This window comes from Pseudorca crassidens, chromosome 7, assembly GCF_039906515.1.
Source record: "Pseudorca crassidens isolate mPseCra1 chromosome 7, mPseCra1.hap1, whole genome shotgun sequence".
Lineage (NCBI taxonomy): Eukaryota > Metazoa > Chordata > Mammalia > Artiodactyla > Delphinidae > Pseudorca > Pseudorca crassidens.
Window position 1 is genome coordinate 77,527,402 of NC_090302.1, and position 18,580 is coordinate 77,545,981.

The following is an 18,580-nucleotide window of genomic DNA, read 5'->3' on the forward strand; positions in this document are numbered from 1 at the left end:
GTCTGCTCACCCGCCGGGGCGGGTGGGGCTGCGAGCTGAGGCTCAGGCTTTGGTTGGAGCACAGGGAGAGGACTGGGGTTGGCTGCGTGAACACAGCCTGAAGAGGTTAGTGCACCACGGCTAGCCCGGAGGGAGTCTGGGACAAGGTCTGGAGCTCCCGAAGAGGCAAGAGACTTTTTCTTCCCTCATTGTTTCCTGGTGCTCGAAGAGAGGGGTTTAAGAGCGCTGCTTAAAGGAACTCCAGACATGGGCGCAAGCCGCGGCTAAAAGCAAGGACCCCAGAGATGGGCGCGAGCCGCGGCTAAAAGCACGGACCCCCAGAGACGGGAGGGAGACGCTAAGGCTGCTGCCGCCGCCACCAAGAGGCCTCTGTGCAAGCACAGGTCACTATCCACACCCCCTTTCTGGAGAGCCTGTGCAGCCTGCCACTGCCAGGTTCCCGGGATCCAGGGACAACTTCCCCGGGAGAACGCACGGCGCGCCTCAGGCTGGTGCAACGTCACGCTGGCCTCTGCCACCGAAGGCTCGCCTCGCACTCCGCGCCCCTCCCTCCCCTCGGCCTGAGTGAGCCAGAGCCCTCGAGTCAGCGGCTCCTTTAACCCCATCCTGTCGGAGCGAAGAACAGACGCCCTCCGGCGACCTACAAGCAGAGGCGGGGCCAAATCCAAAGCTCAGGCCCGGGAGCTGTGCAAACAAAGAAGAGAAAGGGAAATCTCTTCCAGCAGCCTCAGGAGCAGTGGATTAAAGCTCCACAATCAACTTGATGTACCCTGCATCTGTGGAATACCTGAATAGACAACCAATCATCCCAGATTGAGGAGGTGGATTTTGGGAGCAAGATTTATAATTTTTTCCACTTTTCCTCTTTTTGTGAGTGTGTATGTGTATGCTTCTGTGTGAGATTTTGTCTGTATAGCTTTGCTTCCACCATTTGTCCTAGGGTTCTATCCGTCCGTTATTTTTAAAAATTTTTTTTCTTAATAATTAACTTTAATTTTAAAAACTTTATTTTACTTTACCTTCTTTCTTTCTCTTTCTTTCTTTCTTTCTTTCTTTCTTTCTTTCTTTCTTTCTTTCTTTCTTCCCTCCCTCCCTCCCTCCCTCCCTCCCTCCCTTCCTTCCTTCCTTCCTTCCCTCCTTTAGACAACGAATCATCCCAAATTGAGGAGGTGAACTTTGAGAGCAAGATTTATGATTTTTTCCCCTTTTCCTCTTTTTGTGAGTGTATATGTGTATATGCTTCTGTGTGAGATTTTGTCTGTATAGCTTTGCTTTTACCATTTGTCCTAAGGTTCTATCTGTCCCTTTTTTTTTAATAATTCTTTTTAATTTAATAACTTTATTTTATTTAGTTGTACTGTATCTTCTTTCTTTTTTCTTCCTTCCCTCCTTCCTTCCTTCCTTCCTCCCTCCCTTTCTTTCTTTTCCTTCTTTCCTCCTTCCTCCCTTTCTTCCTTTCTTTCTTTCTTTCTTCCTACTTCTACTAATTCTTTCTCTCTACTTTATCTCCCTTTTATTCTGAGCCGTGTGGATGAAAGGCTCTTGGTGCTGCAGCCAGGAGTCAGTGCTGTGCCTCTGAGGTGGGAGAGCCAACTTCAGCACACTGGTCCACAAGAGACCTCCCAGCTCCACATAATATTAAATGCTGAAAATCTCCCAGATATCTCCATCTCAACACCAGCACCCATCTTCACTCAACGACCAGCAAGTTACAGTGCTGGACACCCTATGCCAAACAACTAGCAAAACAGGAACACAACCCCACCCATTAGCAGAGAGGCTGCCTAAAATCATAATAAGTCCAGAGACACCCAAAAACACACCACCAGACGTCGACCTGCCCACCAGAAAGACAAGATCCAGCCTCATCCACCAGAACACAGGCACTAGTCCCCTCCACCAGGAAGCCTACACAACCCACTGAACCAACCTTAGCCACAGGGGACAGACATCAAAAACAACGGGAACTACAAACCTGCAGCCTGCAAAAAGGAGATCCCAAACACAGTAAGATAAGAAAAATGAGAAGACATAAAAACACACAGCAGATGAAGGAGAAAGATAAAAACGCACCAGAGCTAACAAATGAAGAGGAAATGGGCAGTCTACCTGAAAAAGAATTCAGCATAATGATAGTAAAGATGATCCAAAACCTTGGAAATAGAATAGACAAAATGCAAGAAACATTTAACAAGGACCTAGAAGAACTAAAGATGAAACAAACAATGATGAACAACACAATAAATGAAATGAAAAATGCTCTAGATGGGATCAATAGCAGAATAACTGAGGCAGAAGAACGGATAAGTGACCTGGAAGATAAAATAGTGGAAATAATTACTGCAGAGCAAAATAAAGAAAAAAGAATGAAAAGAACTGAGGACACTCACAAGGACCTCTGGGACAACATTAAACGCACCAACATTCGAATTATAGGGGTTCCAGAAGAAGAAGAGAAAAAGAAAGGGACTGAGAAAATATTTGAAGAGATTATAGTTGAAAACTTCCCTAATATGGGAAAGGAAATAGTTAATGAAGTCCAGGAAGCACAGAGAGTCCCATACAGGATAAATCCAAGGAGAAATATGCCAAGACACATATTAATCAAACTGTCAAAAATTAAATACAAAGAAAGCATATTAAAACCAGCAAGGGAAAAACAACAAATAACACACAAGGGAATCCCCATAAGGTTAACAGCTGATCTCTCAGCAGAAACTCTGCAAGCCAGAAGGGAGTGGCAGGACATACTGAAAGTGATGAAGGAAAAAAACCTGCAACCAAGATTACTCTACCCAGCAAGGATCTCATTCAGAGTTGATGGAGAAATTAAAACCTTTACAGACAAGCAAAAGCTGAGAGAGTTCAGCACCACCAAACCAGCTTTACAACAAATGCTAAAGGAACTTCTCTAGGCAAGAAACACAAGAGAAGGAAAAGACCTATAATAACGAACACAAAACAGTTTAGAAAATGGAAATAGGAACATACATATCGATAATTACCTTAAATGTAAATTGACTAAATGCTCCCACCAAAAGACACAGATTGGCTGAATGGATACAAAAACAAGACCCATATATATGCTGACTACAAGAGACCCACTTCAGACCTAGAGCCACATACAGACTGAAAGTAAGGGGATGGAAAAAGATATTCCATGCACATGGAAATCAAAAGAAAGCTGGAGTAGCAATTCTCATATCAGACAAAATAGACTTTAAAATAAAAACTATTGGAAGAGACAAACAAGGACACTACATAATGATCAAGGGATCGATCCAAGAAGCAGATATAATAATTGTAAATGTTTACACACCCAACATAGGAGCACCTCAATACATAAGGCAAATACTAACAGCCATAAACAGGGAAATCGACAGTAACACATTCATAGTAGGGAACTTTAACACCCCACTTTCACCCATGGACAGATCATCCAAAATGAAAATAAATAAGGAAACACAAGCTTTAAATGATATACTAAACAAGATGGACTTAATTGATATTTATAGGACATTCCATCCAAAAACAACAGAATACACATTTTTCTCAAGTGCTTATGGAACATTCTCCAGGATAGATCATATCTTGGGTCACAAATCAAGCCTTCGTAAATTTAAGAAAACTGAAATTGTATCAAGGATCTTTTCCGACCAGAACGCCATGAGACTAGATATCAATTACAGGAATAGATATGTAAAAAATACAAACACATGGAGGCTAAACAATACACTACTTAATAATGAAGTGATCACTGAAGAAATCAAAGAGGAAAGCAAAAAATACCTAGAAACAAATGACAATGGAGACACGACGACCCAAAACCTATGGGATGCAGCAAAAGCAGTTCTAAGAGGGAAGTTTATAGCAATACAATCTTACCTTAAGAAACAGGAAACATCTCGAATAAACAGTCTAACCTTGCACCTAAAGCAATTAGAGAAAGAAGAACAAAAATATCCCAGAGTTAGCAGAAGGAAAGAAATCATAAAAGTCAGATCAGAAATAAATGAAAAATAAATGAAGGAAACAATAGCAATGATCAATAAAACTAAAAGCTGGTTGTTTGAGAAGATAAACAAAATTGATAAACCATTAGCCAGACTCATCAAGGAAAAAAAGGAGAAGACTCAAATCAATAGAATTAGAAATGAAAAAGGAGAAGTAACAACTGACACTGCAGAAATACAAAAGATCATGAGAGATTACTACAAGCAACTCTATGCCAATAAAATGGACGTGAAAGAAATGGACAAATTCTTAGAAATACACAACCTGCCAAGATTGAATCAGGAAGAAATAGAAAATATGAACAGACCAATAAGAAGCACTGAAATTGAAACTGTGATTAAAAATCTTCCAACAAACAAAAGCCCAGGACCAGATGGCTTCACATGCGAATTCTATCAAACATTTAGCGAAGAGTTAACACCTATCTTTCTCAAACTCTTCCAAAGTATAGCAGAGGGAGGAACACTCCCAAATTCCTTCTACGAGGCCACCATCACCTTGATACCAAAACCAGACAAGGATGTCACAAAGAAAGAAAACTACAGGCCAATATCACTGATGAACATAGATGCAAAAATCCTCAACAAAATACTAGCAAACAGAATCCAACAGCACATTAAAAGGATCGTACACCAAGATCAAGTGGAGTTTATTCCAGGAATGCAAGTATTCTTCAATAGACGCAAATCTATCAATGTGCTAAACCATATTAACAAACTGAAGGAGAAAAACCATATGATCATCTCAATAGATGCAGGGAAAGCTTTCGACAAAATTCAACACCGATTTATGACAAAAACCCTGCAGAAAGTAGGCACAGAGGGAACTTTCCTCAACATAATAAAGGCCATATATGACAAACCCACAGCCAACATCATCCTCAATGGTGAAAAACTGAAAGCATTTCCACTAAGATCAGGAACAAGACAAGGTTGCCCACTCTCACCACTCTTATTCAATACAGTTTTGGAAGTTTTAGTCACAGCAATCAGAGAAAAAAAGGAAATAAAAGGAATCCAAATCGGAAAAGAAGAAGTAAAGCTGTCACTGTTTGCAGATGACATGATACTATACATAGAGAATCCTAAAGATGCCACCAGAAAACTACCGGAGCTAATCAATGAATTTGGTAAAGTTGCAGGATACAAAGTTAATGCACAGAAATCTCTTGCATTCCTATACACTAATGATGAAAAATCTGAAAGTGAAATCAAGAAAACACTCTCATTTACCATTGCAACAAAAAGAATAAAATATCTAGGAATAAACCTACCTAAAGAGACAAAAGACCTGTATGCAGAAATTTATAAGACACTGATGAAAGAAATAAAAGATGACACAAATAGATGGAGTGATATACCATGTTCTTGGATTGGAAGAATCAACATTGTGAAAATGACTCTACTACCCAAAGCAATCTACAGATTCAATGCAATCCCTATCAAACTACCACTGGCAGTTTTCACAGAACTAGAACAAAAAATTTCACAATTTGTATGGAAACACAAAAGACCCCAAATAGCCAAAGCAATCTTGAGAACGAAAAACGGAGCTGGAAGAATCAGCCTCCCTGACTTCAGACTATACTACAAAGCTACAGTAATCAAGACAGCATGGTAGTGGCACAAAAACAGAAAGATAGATCAATGGAACAGGATAGAAAGCCCAGAGATAAACCCACGCACATATGGTCACCTTATCTTTGATAAAGGAGGCAGAAATGTACAGTGGAGAAAGGACAGCCTCTTCAATAGGTGGTGCTGGGAAAACTGGACAGGTACATGTAAAAGTATGAGATTAGATCACTCCCTAACACCATACACAAAAATAAGCTCAAAATGGATTAAAGACCTTAATGTAAGGCCAGAAACTATCAAACTCTTAGAGGAAAAGATAGGTAGAACACTCTATGACATAAATCACAGAAAGATCCTTTTTGACCCACCTCCTAGAGAAATGGAAATAAAAACAAAAATAAACAAATGGGACCTAATGAAACTTCAAAGCTTTTGCACAGCAAAGGAAACCATAAACAAGACCGAAAGACAACCCTCAGAATGGGAGAAAATATTTGCAAATGAAGCAACTGACCAAGGATTAATTTCCAAAATTTGCAAGCAGCTCATGCAGCTCAATATTAAAAAAACAAACCACCCAATCCAAAAATGGGCAGAAGACCTAAATAGACATTTCTCCAAAGAAGATATACAGACTGCCAACAAACACATGAAAGAATGCTCAACATCATTAATCATTAGAGAAATGCAAATCAAAACTACAATGAGATATCATCTCACACCAGTCAGAATGGCCATCATCAAAAAATCTAGAAACAATAAATGTTGGAGAGGGTGTGGAGAAAAGGGAACACTCTTGCACTGCTGGCGGGAATGTGAATTGGTTCAGCCACTATGGAGAACAGTATGGAGGTTCCTTAAAAAACTACAAATAGAACTACCATATGACCCAGCAATCCCACTACTGGGCATATACCCTGAGAAAACCAAAATTCAAAAAGAGTCATGTACCAAAATGTTCATTGCAGCTCTATTTACAATAGCCTGGAGATGGAAACAACCTAAGTGCCCATCATCGGATGAATGGATAAAGAAGATTTGGCACATATTTATAATGGAATAGTACTCAGCCATAAAAAGAAATGAAATTGAGCTATTTGTAATGAGGTGGATAGACCTAGAGTCTGTCATACAGAGTGAAGTAAGTCAGAAAGAGAAAGACAAATACCGTATGCTAACACATATATATGGAATTTAAGAAAAAAATATGTCATGAAGGACCTAGGGGTAAGACAGGAATAAAGACACAGACCTACTGGAGAACGGACTTGAGGATATGGGGAGGGGGAAGGATAAGCTGTTACAAAGCGAGAGAGAGGCATGGACACATATACACTAACAAACGTAAGGTAGATAGCTAGTGGGAAGCAGCCCCATAGCACAGGGATATGAGCTCGGTGCTTTGTGACCCCCTGGAGGGGTGGGATAGGGAGGGTGGGAGGGAGGGAGATGCAAGAGGGAAGAGATATGGGAACATATGTATATGTACAACTGATTCACTTTGTTATAAAGCAGAAACTAACACACCATTGTAAAGCAATTATACCCCAATCAAGATGTTAAAAAAATAAAAAATAAATAAAAAATAAAAAAAATAAAAGAAAAGCAAAGCAGTTTGACTTTACCAAAATTAATTGAAATAAGGAGAGTAAAAGCAAGAGTTTCTAATATTTTCATTTAAATATCAAGTGTATATCCTTATAACCTAAAAAAGGGACAAACAATAGCTCTCAGTTATAAAAGTATTTTCAAAGAGATAAATTAATATTCATTTATCTCATGACTTGGAAATTTTATTTATTTACAATTTTTGTGATTTGGTTACTTTTAATATATCCACCTTTACTCAACATTTACAAAAGTTCCCACGTGAAAGCATAGAGATGATGCTCACAGATATGTAAAATACCTTCTCAAGGATTCACACACTCTTTGTACAAGAAAATCAGAATGAAGTGCATCATGGTAATATCTAGGCATATGCATCTACAATGAACAAATCTACAGTGAGCAATATGGTGGGGTTTTTTTTCACAGTCAATTAGCAATGTATTTCACACCAGAGACACTTAAGGCATAACAGGCAATCAGTGAATATTAGGTGAAATAATGAATGAGGGAAAAGTGTCAGATTGATAGGGAAGCTATGTTGCTTTAATCCAGCTGTTTAAAAAGTATCAGAAATGATAGATTAACAAAGCGATATATACACAAAAAAGGTTATTTGCTGTCATCACTTCATTTGTATTGTATTTTCAGATCGAGCCAGTGCAATAAGGCAAGATAAAATAGTAAATGGTAAAATATTAGAAAGAAAGAAACAGGTCGTTTTTGAAGGTGAAAAGGTTGCTTAGGTAGAAAATCATAAGTAATCTATATTTATTGAGTTTCTCAAGTTGGTAGAATAAAAATTTTTTATACTGAAATCAACTGTAAATTGGAAAATGACATTTAAAGAGTACCTTTTACAATAGGTTTATAAAATATTTAATGACAAATTCAAAGAAAAATATGCAATACTTCTACTCCAAATACTTCAAAACATCAGAGATAAATTTTTAAGAAATACCAAAATATGTGTCTAATACTGCTGTCATGGGTATAACTTTCCAATATTAAGATGTTAATTATCCCCTTTACTGACCTATATATTAAAGGCAAAGTCAATTAAAATCCCAGAAAACGAGATGATTTTAAAATGTATATAGAAAAGCAAGTGACTTAGAAGCTCGAAGACAGTATTTTTTTAAAAGAACATACTGAGAGGACTTACATTTTATGATTTCAAGACTACAATGCAACTAAAATTAAGACAACATGGTATTGGTATAAAGATAAACATATCAATAAGTGGAACAAAATATAAAGTTCAGAAGTAGATCCAACATATATGGGCAATAAATTTTCCAACAAGGCCACCAAGGTCACTTATTGAAGGTGACAAAGTAGCAACTGAGCTGATTTTATCACTGTAATTTCTCAAAACCTGGTAGTCATGTTTGAACTAGATATAACTATGACAGTGAGGCATTTTACTGCTCTTCTTTTATTGACATGGGAAAGCAAGGCAAGGATGACTCTTAAAGCTGCAGATTCATAACGAAATAATAAATATACCATGCAAATAGGCAGTGAAAGTACTTCAGAAATGACCTGGCACTATGACTAAGCAGGGAAAAGCTGTAATGTGTCTGTGAGCTGAACAGAGATATGAGAAGTCAAGCCATGTACTGATGCTTGAAATTCACTGAGAGTAGAGAATATTCATTCATACTCCAAGGGAATCTACTTAAAACCCTATGCAAGGAAAGACAACGTTTTAAGAACAAGGATTATATCCCAGTGCACTTGGAAATAACTGGCCTCAACTTTTGCAAATTTGATGAAGTTTAATGGACCCTATGCAAAACAAATACAAACATAATTAGACATAGCCAATCACAGTTCTATGTATTTGGTCATTCTAGAATCAAATTTCAGATTAGTCTTACTTAGCTTAGACATTATCTATAGGTGAGTATAAATTTTTTATAAAAATTCTATTTTTTTCTATAAATGTGTATTCTTAGTACCATGCAAAACATTATCACTACTGGCTAAAAACTAAACAAAACATTATTTTATGAACATCATGTCATTGGAATTACCTTGGCTTTGTTTAACTACTGGTTGTTTGCAATTTATTCAGTGTCTCTTATTCTTCATTTGTGTGTGTGTGTGTGTGTGTGTGTGTGTATGTGTGTGAATTTGGTCACTTTCTTTGTTCCCCATTATGTTTTGAATATATGTTGAAAACTATAAGTAGATATAGTTTTGGATTGTTTCTGTTTATTGAAAAATTTCAGATTTTGTTTTCTTGGGTTCTATTTTTGTATTTACTCTTTGTTTTATTCTCTGACTTTAGTGGATCTGTTGCTGAGACACTTCTCACGATCTGAAGCTGTGTCTGTCTCTGTGGCAGTAGAACATCCCACAAAACTAAAGGCCATTCAGATGCAGACACTTTTACTTTTGAGGCTGTCAGGTCAGAGGGAGAAATGGTTCCCTGATGATGGAACTTTGCTACTAAGAAGAGATGTCTGGGACAACAGTTTGCTCTGTGTAAATGCTGTATCATATTCAAGTGATGAGGACAGTCAGATGTAACAATCTAGGAGATGTGTGTGTATGTGTTTTTTTGCATGTAATATATAGGGGCCATTTGAATTGCAGGACTATGGGAGGTGCCCTATTCCTTAGGACTAAGTGTGATATTGTTTTTTGGATACAAACATCTAGTGATAATGTGCATTTTGTTCACTTTAAAATATTCTTAGACTTCTATTTATTATAAATAAATAAAAGTGATTTAGAAAAACCTTAGGAAAAGCATTATTGCTATGTTTTATACAATTCTGTGTACAAACTGATATACGCAATCCAGGACAATCTTTGAATATATACAATCTCATGGAAGACAGATGAAACATTACTAAATAAACTACTGAACTATCAAAGTACTTTTACGTTCTGGATTGACTTGCATATTTATTATAGGGTATTGTTAAATAGCTGAGTTGAGAGATTCAGTATTTATAAAATGATTATAATAAATAGACAGTGGAGAGAGTAGTTATGGATATAATTGTTATCCTCTTTATGAAGATGTTGGGGCTTCAGGATACTTCTGGTGTATTCTTAGAGCAAGTGAGTTGATTCTATATATCATGAAGGTCCACTATCTTACAAGTAGTGAGTAGGATCACTGGAGGGGACCCTGAGGTCAGATACAAGTAGCAGTAGCAGATTTCTCTCCCTCTTAATAACCTTACAATCGATTATGGTTTTGGACTGTTACACTGACTGAAAAAGAAAAACTAATCTCTTTTGAGATGAAAAAATTTAGCTCATATTATTTATTAAGCCATTTCATTTTCTTTCAAATTGCAAGATGGATGTGAAAATATGCAGCAATATAACTATGATAACACAATCAAGAGAAGGTAGAAAGAGAAGAACAGTATTCTGCATAAGGCAATCCCTTTTCTTACTGGCAGTGTCACAGCACGTAATTTTACAAAACTATTAAGGAGTGACTGTGTATATAAATAAGCAGCTCATTCCGAATCATTTAGATTCCAGGAATAGGAAAACAAGTTTGACATTTTCAAATAATACATCATAGGAGAGATGAAGGGGCTTCAATCATGCCCCACTGTACACCAGAGCTTCCTGCCAGAGTATGAGTCTAAAGAAGCCTCACAAGTGAATCAATGAGTGCTCTGTGTTTGTAAGAAATGTCATTCAAAATTGATGACAAGATTTCTGACCAAGATCTATTTTGGTCTAAGTTTTATTGCAATACTCTGACCTCACACGTGACGGTTCCTTGACCTATGTTACAAACATGTGAAATTAGAGATGAAATCTTAATGACTGTGCTACACATGTAGGGTGTCTTTTCATTCAGTGCCACTGAACCTAGAGGTAACTCCAGGAAAATATGAGTTTTTTTTTCAAAAAGCAACCCTGAAAAATATATAACCTCAGTGGGCATAATTCATTATTAAACTACAACTTATTTTGTCTACTCCTCTGCTTTCTACATTCATGGTGCTAATCAGAAATATATGAATTATAGTCAAAAGAACACTGATGATTGTGTTCAGCCCATCATGTTTGAAAAAGTGAAGCCCTGGCCTTAAAATTTTTTCTCCAACTTACTACTGACAATAGAGTGTGAAATTCAAGTTTATTATCTCATTTTAATTGGAGAAAGCATTTTATTTTAATGTTTTGGTTTTTATTTTTTCAGTAAGAAAAATATAAGAGATTTAGAAAAATCCTAGTAAAAGTATTATTATTGCTACATTTTATACAAATTGGTGCACAAACAGACATATACAATCCAGGGCAATCCTTGAATATATACGTTCTCAGCAGACAAAACATTACTAAGTAACCTACTCAACTATGAAAGTACTTTTACATTTTAGATTGATTCAGATACTCAAACGCACCAGAAATAGGTCAATATACACTCATTCAACAAAAATTAACTCATCTGTTTCTAGTTTTATTTTCTTTAAGCACTACTATATTAACCTCTTCATGTAAGATCAAGGTTCTGACAACAGTAGATAAAAAATATTTTAAATTTCAGATAATCTTTATAATAGTTTGGCCACAATTGGGTAACAGAATCCTTCTTACTTTTAAGATTTTGACATTATGGAACTATATGATGATGACCCTTATTTTACTTGTCTTTGCTGTATCTTCTGATTTTTTAAAAATCTAATCACGATTCTCTCAACTTCTTTGGGTCTATTATAATCAAAAGAGCATTCCTGGTTTTCCTCCTGATTAGACTTTGGTTCAGATCCTTTCAAGATCTTCAGTGTCTTGACATTTGAGTGTTTCCTAGACCTTTGATCTCTTTTTCTTCTTATACTCTTATTCTTTTCACTACTTATGCTCCCTGGCTAATTTCATCTCTTCCATTATTTAACTTCCTTTATACACTTTTGAGTCCTAAATCCATACTTGCAACATCACATTAGCATTTTCAAAACAATGTTTCTCCAATGTTCTCTTCTAATTGGTAACACCACCAGCCATACAGTTTCTCAATCCATAAATATGTACCTATTTGTTATTCCCTTTCACTGAATTTCTACACCTAGCAAGTTGGTAATTAATTAGGAAAAGTATTCATTTAATACTGCTGGAGAATTATTTTCTAACAACACAATTCATTAGAATCCAAACTCATAAAAAATGCTAAAATCTATTCCACTGTAAATGATGTTTGTTTGAAGATAATCTATTATTTTGTTATAGAAAGATGACTGAAGATGAGATAGCCAATATATACGGAAATATGGTAATTTATAATATATGGATTGAATTAAATTTAAGAAAGTACTTGCAAATAGCAATGGGAAGAAATCTTTCTAAATTACCTTTTCAACACACATGTAAAGCCCATTGACTGTTGATACTCCAATTATTGGAAATTCTTTATTACCAAAGAGCAGTGGACTCAACTGTTTTTACTTGCTTCATGACGTCCTAGCTTACATGTCTACTGATAGAAGAACGGTTTTAAACATGTGAAGCAGTTTAGACAAAATTATATCTAAATGGTTAGGAATATAACTTTGTCAGTCCCTTTGAACACAGGCTGATCTCTGGAGCCATTTATACAACTTCTTGTTATGCCTCCTGACCCATTCTTCTATTGTCATAAGGTTGTATGATCTTGTCACTTAGGCCCGGGTCCAGGAAATTAATTAGTGTTATAGAAATCAAACTTGAAAGGGCCCAGTTAGTGCACAATGTTGTAAAAATCTATGACATTTGAAATCAGAGCAAATCAATGTTTTGCCATATAAAATCGAATGATTAAAAAAAACCCCAAATATTATTTTTGAATCAGATATATATTACTGCTCATTCCTCAATATTTGTTACAATTTTTGAATGAAATACTTAAAGTATTCTCGTCAATAAGTTTGAGGTTCACTTGATTTCATTCATCCCAACCTCCCAACATTTACTTTAAAAAGAGACCACATTTGTTATAATATGACTAATATATCATGACAGAAATGTTTCTTATTGTTTTCATTTATTTTATAATCTTATTCTTCAAACTGTTTTAAAATAAATGATCAAAATAGGTTTTGTGTGTGTGTGTGTGTTTCTAAGAACAGCAGCAAGTCATAGTCTAGAGCAGTTTTTCAAAAGCCTATTTGTACAAAATAATTATTTGTAAATGAGAATTCTGATTCAGTAGATTACATGAGTGGTCCAAGTACCTGTATTTTTGAAAAGGTCTGTGAAAAAATTCAGTGTACAGTACAGTTTGGGAATAAATAAATTCTACAGAAATTCCTATTTATTACCATAGTTCCTTCCTTTCAGAAGTGTTTGTAATTATTTCCAGGACAAAATAGTTCAATTCTTATGATACATGATTTCCTCCTACTTTCCAATTTTTAGGGTCATTCTAACTTCTTATAGAGAAATTAGGATTTGTAGTCTTCTTTTTTATTCAAGGGTAATGATTAACATAAAGTATTTATCTCCTTTTCCATATTCTTTACCTCTCTGGGACCAATTAAAAATTATGGCTTGGCTTCCAAGAGATTTCTACATTTTTAGTAAAACATGAACTACAATTTGAAAATATGCATCCCCAATTTTCAAGTCTTGATCTTCTGAACAATTTAAATGTTACCCCTCCCATCATACACAAGGAAAGAGGATAAAATATTACATATATGAACCTTAGTTTCAATACCATTGTCTAGAAAGGGTGGGACTCTCTAAAAAAGGCTTTAAAGAATGAGATATTTGGTACATTACATGTCTACTATCCCAGTATATTGGCTTGTCTGACAATAAAGCTAACCCCATTCCTCAACCTTTCTGTTTTCAATAGTGTTAGAATAGTAGAGCCTTTTGTAGTTCATGTATCGACAGCCTTAGCAGTACTGCAAAGCACAAATTTCAAGTCAAATAGGCCCACGTTCAAATTTACAAGTACACTTGACCTCTCGGAGCCTCATTTTTCTCATCCTTAAATAGGAACAATTGTGCCTTTTGCATGGAAAGTATTGACCACAGGAAGACTCTGTTGTATAAGAGCAAGGGGAAGGCATCAAGAGCAGGCAGAAGAAAAAGATAAGGTTAACGTAATAAATTCAGGAGAGACTGGATGATATAAAGATTTGGGGAGAGAAAGATTGATTTTTGAGAAGATAATATTTTTTTAAAAGACCAAAAACCCAGGAGGAACCATGGATTGGTTCTCATTCTCTTAACCAAAGTAATAAGGAAAACCAAGATTACAGCAGGAATCTAACTAGGTAGATGTTAAGCCCACTGCCAAAACTGCACAGCAAATTATTAATTTCAGGTGCCCATGGTACATCTGTCTTACAGTAAGAACAATATATTTACAGGAAAAACATTTAAGTAAACAGTTTTTAGATGTAGGGGTAACAAACGTCTATCCAGCCCCATCCTGGGGAGCCATCTGGGGAGAATTTTGGCTAATGTCTGGGCCACAAAGAGTACTGTCTATACTGTAATATGTGATATTCACTGAACACTTATTCTATGTCAGGTACAGTTCTAAGTAATTTACATGTGTGGACTTATTTAATTCTCATAAAAGCCTTATGAGATTATTGTAAGTATAGTCATAATCCTTTTTTGCATTTGAGGAATCTGAGACAAACAGAGCTTAAGTAAATTGTTCAAGGTCATGCAGCCTGCGTGCAGATACACATCAGTAGTATCAGTAATTATAGAATATAAAAGAAAACTTTTTGCACTGTAAGTTTTCTTATAATGTCCCAGTCATTTTTTCTTTTGCTTCCCTTAGAAAAAACTAAAATCACTATAGATTACCTCTGTAAGAAATTGGAGCTATCTTTTACAGAAAATTTATCTTTGAGTATTGAATTTTAATAGTGGTATTGCAAAGATAAATTCTTGATGCATTGATAGAAAATAGGTTTTTCAATCCACTTAATAAAAATGACACAAATTGATAGAAAAAGAATTTTAAAACCAGTAGGCAACATTGTTTTACCATCTGAATGACTAAAAGTTTGCAATTGACTTTTTCTCCAGGTAGAAGACACTTTGAACTTTTTGACCCTAACTATTTTCAAGTATCATTTTTTCCCCTTTCCCTTACTTTTTTTCTTCTTAACTTCACAGACAGACCTATGATAGGAATCATGGTAAACATGTTGATACTACTCTCAGAAAAGACCACACACCTTAAGGTGAATAGATACTCTTTTCCTTTTCCCAATTAGCCGAGATTTTTAAGATTTTCAAATAGTTAAAATTGGTAAAAGGGGAGCTAATTTACAGAGATTTCTATTTATAGTTTTTATATATCAGCACATTATAGAACATCACTCCACAGATACAGACACCCTGCAGATGGGGTTCCATCTGTTCAGCCTCATTTTGCTACGTGCTGATGAACAAAGCCCAGTCATCAACCTTTTAAATTGCTGCTGCCTTAAACTCTAACTGAATTTCTATACCATAGACTCTGAACGTTTTCCTGCCTTGACTATTGTTTTCTTTTTCCTGTAAAAGAGTTGTTTTGCTAGATGATTTGTCTCCACAGACAATGTGTTACTTTGGGCAGGTATTGCCAATTACATATTTTACATGAATTCTAAATGTAAATTTATTCATTAAAATGCCTCTTGTTTGCACTAAAATTTCAAAAAATAGTATGGTTTAAATCAATACAATGAATGCATAAAATGCTGTCTTAGTAATTCTTTTGTTACTTTAATTAAAACTGTTTTTTCTACTAGAGTCTTAGTACTGACTAAATTGACAAGGCCTTGCATTAAAAGAGCAAAGGCAAAAGAATAGCTTAAATCTCCAGGACACATCAGCACAAACATATGTAAGGCACACTGTGTTGCCTTCTATTGTCCTGAGAAACAGAATCTAAAGTTAGGATGGGTGATTTCTAGCCTCCCTCTGCAATCTCTTCCATCTTCTTTTCTAAGTGATTCAGAATAACAACAAACACAAAACAAAAATGACAAAGAGATGAAATTAAGAAGTCTCTGTCTGCTAGCTTTACCTCTACTGGAAGACCTACAGTTTGGGGAGGGAAACTTATGACTTTAGAAATGAAGGCTTCTAATCGCCCACATCCTTCATCAGTAGTAAATTTATGGCAATACAGCACTTTTTTGTACAATAAAATACGCTATATTGGAGAAGAGTGTAAGAACATATTATATGAGTAGGCAACTGTTCTACATAGAATAAAGAGTGTTAAACATTTCTAGATCAGAGCTTCTTACTTTGCTCTTTGATTAATAATGCTACAGATCCACTTCTTCCCAACTGAGAATAGTCTGTTCATTGTACTCTTTACTGAATAGACGAGAATTGTAATTTCTTTCAAAGTTTCACTCCCTCTTTCTGCCTCATTCTCTTTTATCCTAGATTGTTTCTCCTGGGAATTCATACAGAGATAGATTCCTTGGAGTCCCCCTCCTCTGCCAGTGAAAAAACAGCTTTTCTGATAATCCTAACTGTGGAAAGAATATCATCTCCCATCTCACACACACACACACACACACACACACACACGCACACATCTCCTTTTTGAGCTACCACCTGGCAGGAATTTCAGTGTGACTAAATTTCCTTCTTTTTTCTCCTGCCAAGTACACTTAGAAACAGAAGCTTAAGGGCCCCAGTCAGGGAAGATGTGATTCTGCGTGAGACAGCTGAAGCTCTGTGAGAGACAGAGCCACCTGCCAAGAAGCTGTAAAGAGCCAGTGATCTTCTACGAGAGGTGACCTTCACCCCTCAGAACTTCCGGGTGGACTGGGTCACTGTCCTAGGCAGGTACAATCTAAGAGCAGGTCACCTCACAATTTGTGCCAAACAGTACAGGGTAATGGAAACAATCAAGCTGGAATCCACAGAATCCTGTTTTGAATCCGCGTTTACCAAGTATTTGCTCTGTTTTATTGGCTTTCTTCTTATACATGTCAACCCCATTTTTGTTCATGTGAAACTGGATTTCCCTAATGTCTGCAACACACTTCCTACTGCCCTTGCACCTTTATTTTTAGTTCCACAACTCTTACTCTCAGTGTGTTTAGTATAATTCTAATACATGCACGAACACATGAGATTTTAAGCAAATACAAAATTACAATCTTGCCACATTTAGTGAATGCTTAAAGTGTTTTCTCTCCCATATCTTTTCCTTTTTCTTCTATGCTTGGCTCCCACACTCAGGGTTCCAACTTGGGGTGCTTTTTTTGGGGGGGACCAGCATATAAATTAAACACTTCACATTTTCTTAAAAAACTAAATGAACAAGTTTGTGATATATTAATTTCTGATATATGGTGGCACTATTTCTAAAGTCTCTTATGTTCTGGTGATATATGCTATTCTTTTATCAATAATTATATTATACATTTTGAAGCACCTCACAGTTTAATGAGGAATAACAAATACAATTTAATATCAAACATTTCATCCCACTTATCATTGAAATATTTATTTTATTGTTTTATAATAATATATTATCATTATATACAATTGCACCAAAAAAGAAAATCACTGGTAAAAATTAAGGAGACAATTTCACTATAAGAAATTGTTGTGCAAAGCTAACAGACCTACAAAGGTCTTTGACAGACCAAATAGACACCTACAAAAAAGAATGTTTCTGCTTCTGCTTTGAATGTAATAAGTTGCAAAGGAATATTTCTTACACCCTAGTAAGAAAAACAAGGCAGATGACCCCTAAAATTACAGATTTGCTTAAATCTATAAAAGCTTTAAGAATCTAAGCAAACTTAAATGAATTAAAAATTCAGAAACGATCATCTTCTAGTAGAGAAGAGACCCACTGCTGGTTTTTCCTTGGCAAAACAGTGAGAAAGAAGGAAGCTGCCATCATTAGGAATTAGGAGAAACTAGCTGAATATTTTACAATTGTTTAAAGTTGAGAGACGACTAGCTTGAGTGTTTAGGTTCTAGTATGTTTAGTATGTCATAGTTTAGTATGAAGCTCAAAAGGGTTTGCACCCACCCATCACCAATTGCCCACAGGCCTTCATTAAGTGCTCACTCAGAAAAAAAGGGTTCAGCAGGCGAACAGCAAAGACCCATCTGAGTACTCCAGGTCCTGAGATAGTAGGGAGAGTTCACCTATGCGCAGGAGAGAAATCTATCATTTATATAATTTATATAAATCTATCTATCTATCTATGTAGAAAATGAGAAAGTAAAATTGTTTCTAATCACAGGCAACCCCACTGTCTATCATAAAGTCCTAAGTGATCAACAAAAGTGTTGCGTTGGCCAAAATGTTCCTTCGGTTTTTAAGTAAAAATAAAAGACACATTTTTCATTTTCACCAAGAACTTTATTGAATAACATATTCACCCTTTTGTTCCACTACCTTCTGCCATTTTTCAGGC

The 18,580-nt window shown here is 35.9% G+C and overlaps 1 long non-coding RNA gene across 1 annotated transcript in view; it reads right to left on the reverse strand.

Annotated features, from left to right (window-relative positions):
• LOC137227090 (uncharacterized) overlaps nucleotides 1-18,310 on the reverse strand; it is a 378,946-nt gene extending 360,636 nt beyond the window's left edge. The window contains exon 1 of the long non-coding RNA XR_010944688.1: nucleotides 18,229-18,310. This is a non-coding gene — a long non-coding RNA (uncharacterized lncRNA). The remainder of the gene's footprint in view (nucleotides 1-18,228) is intronic.
• Between the last annotated feature and the right edge of the window lie 270 nt (nucleotides 18,311-18,580).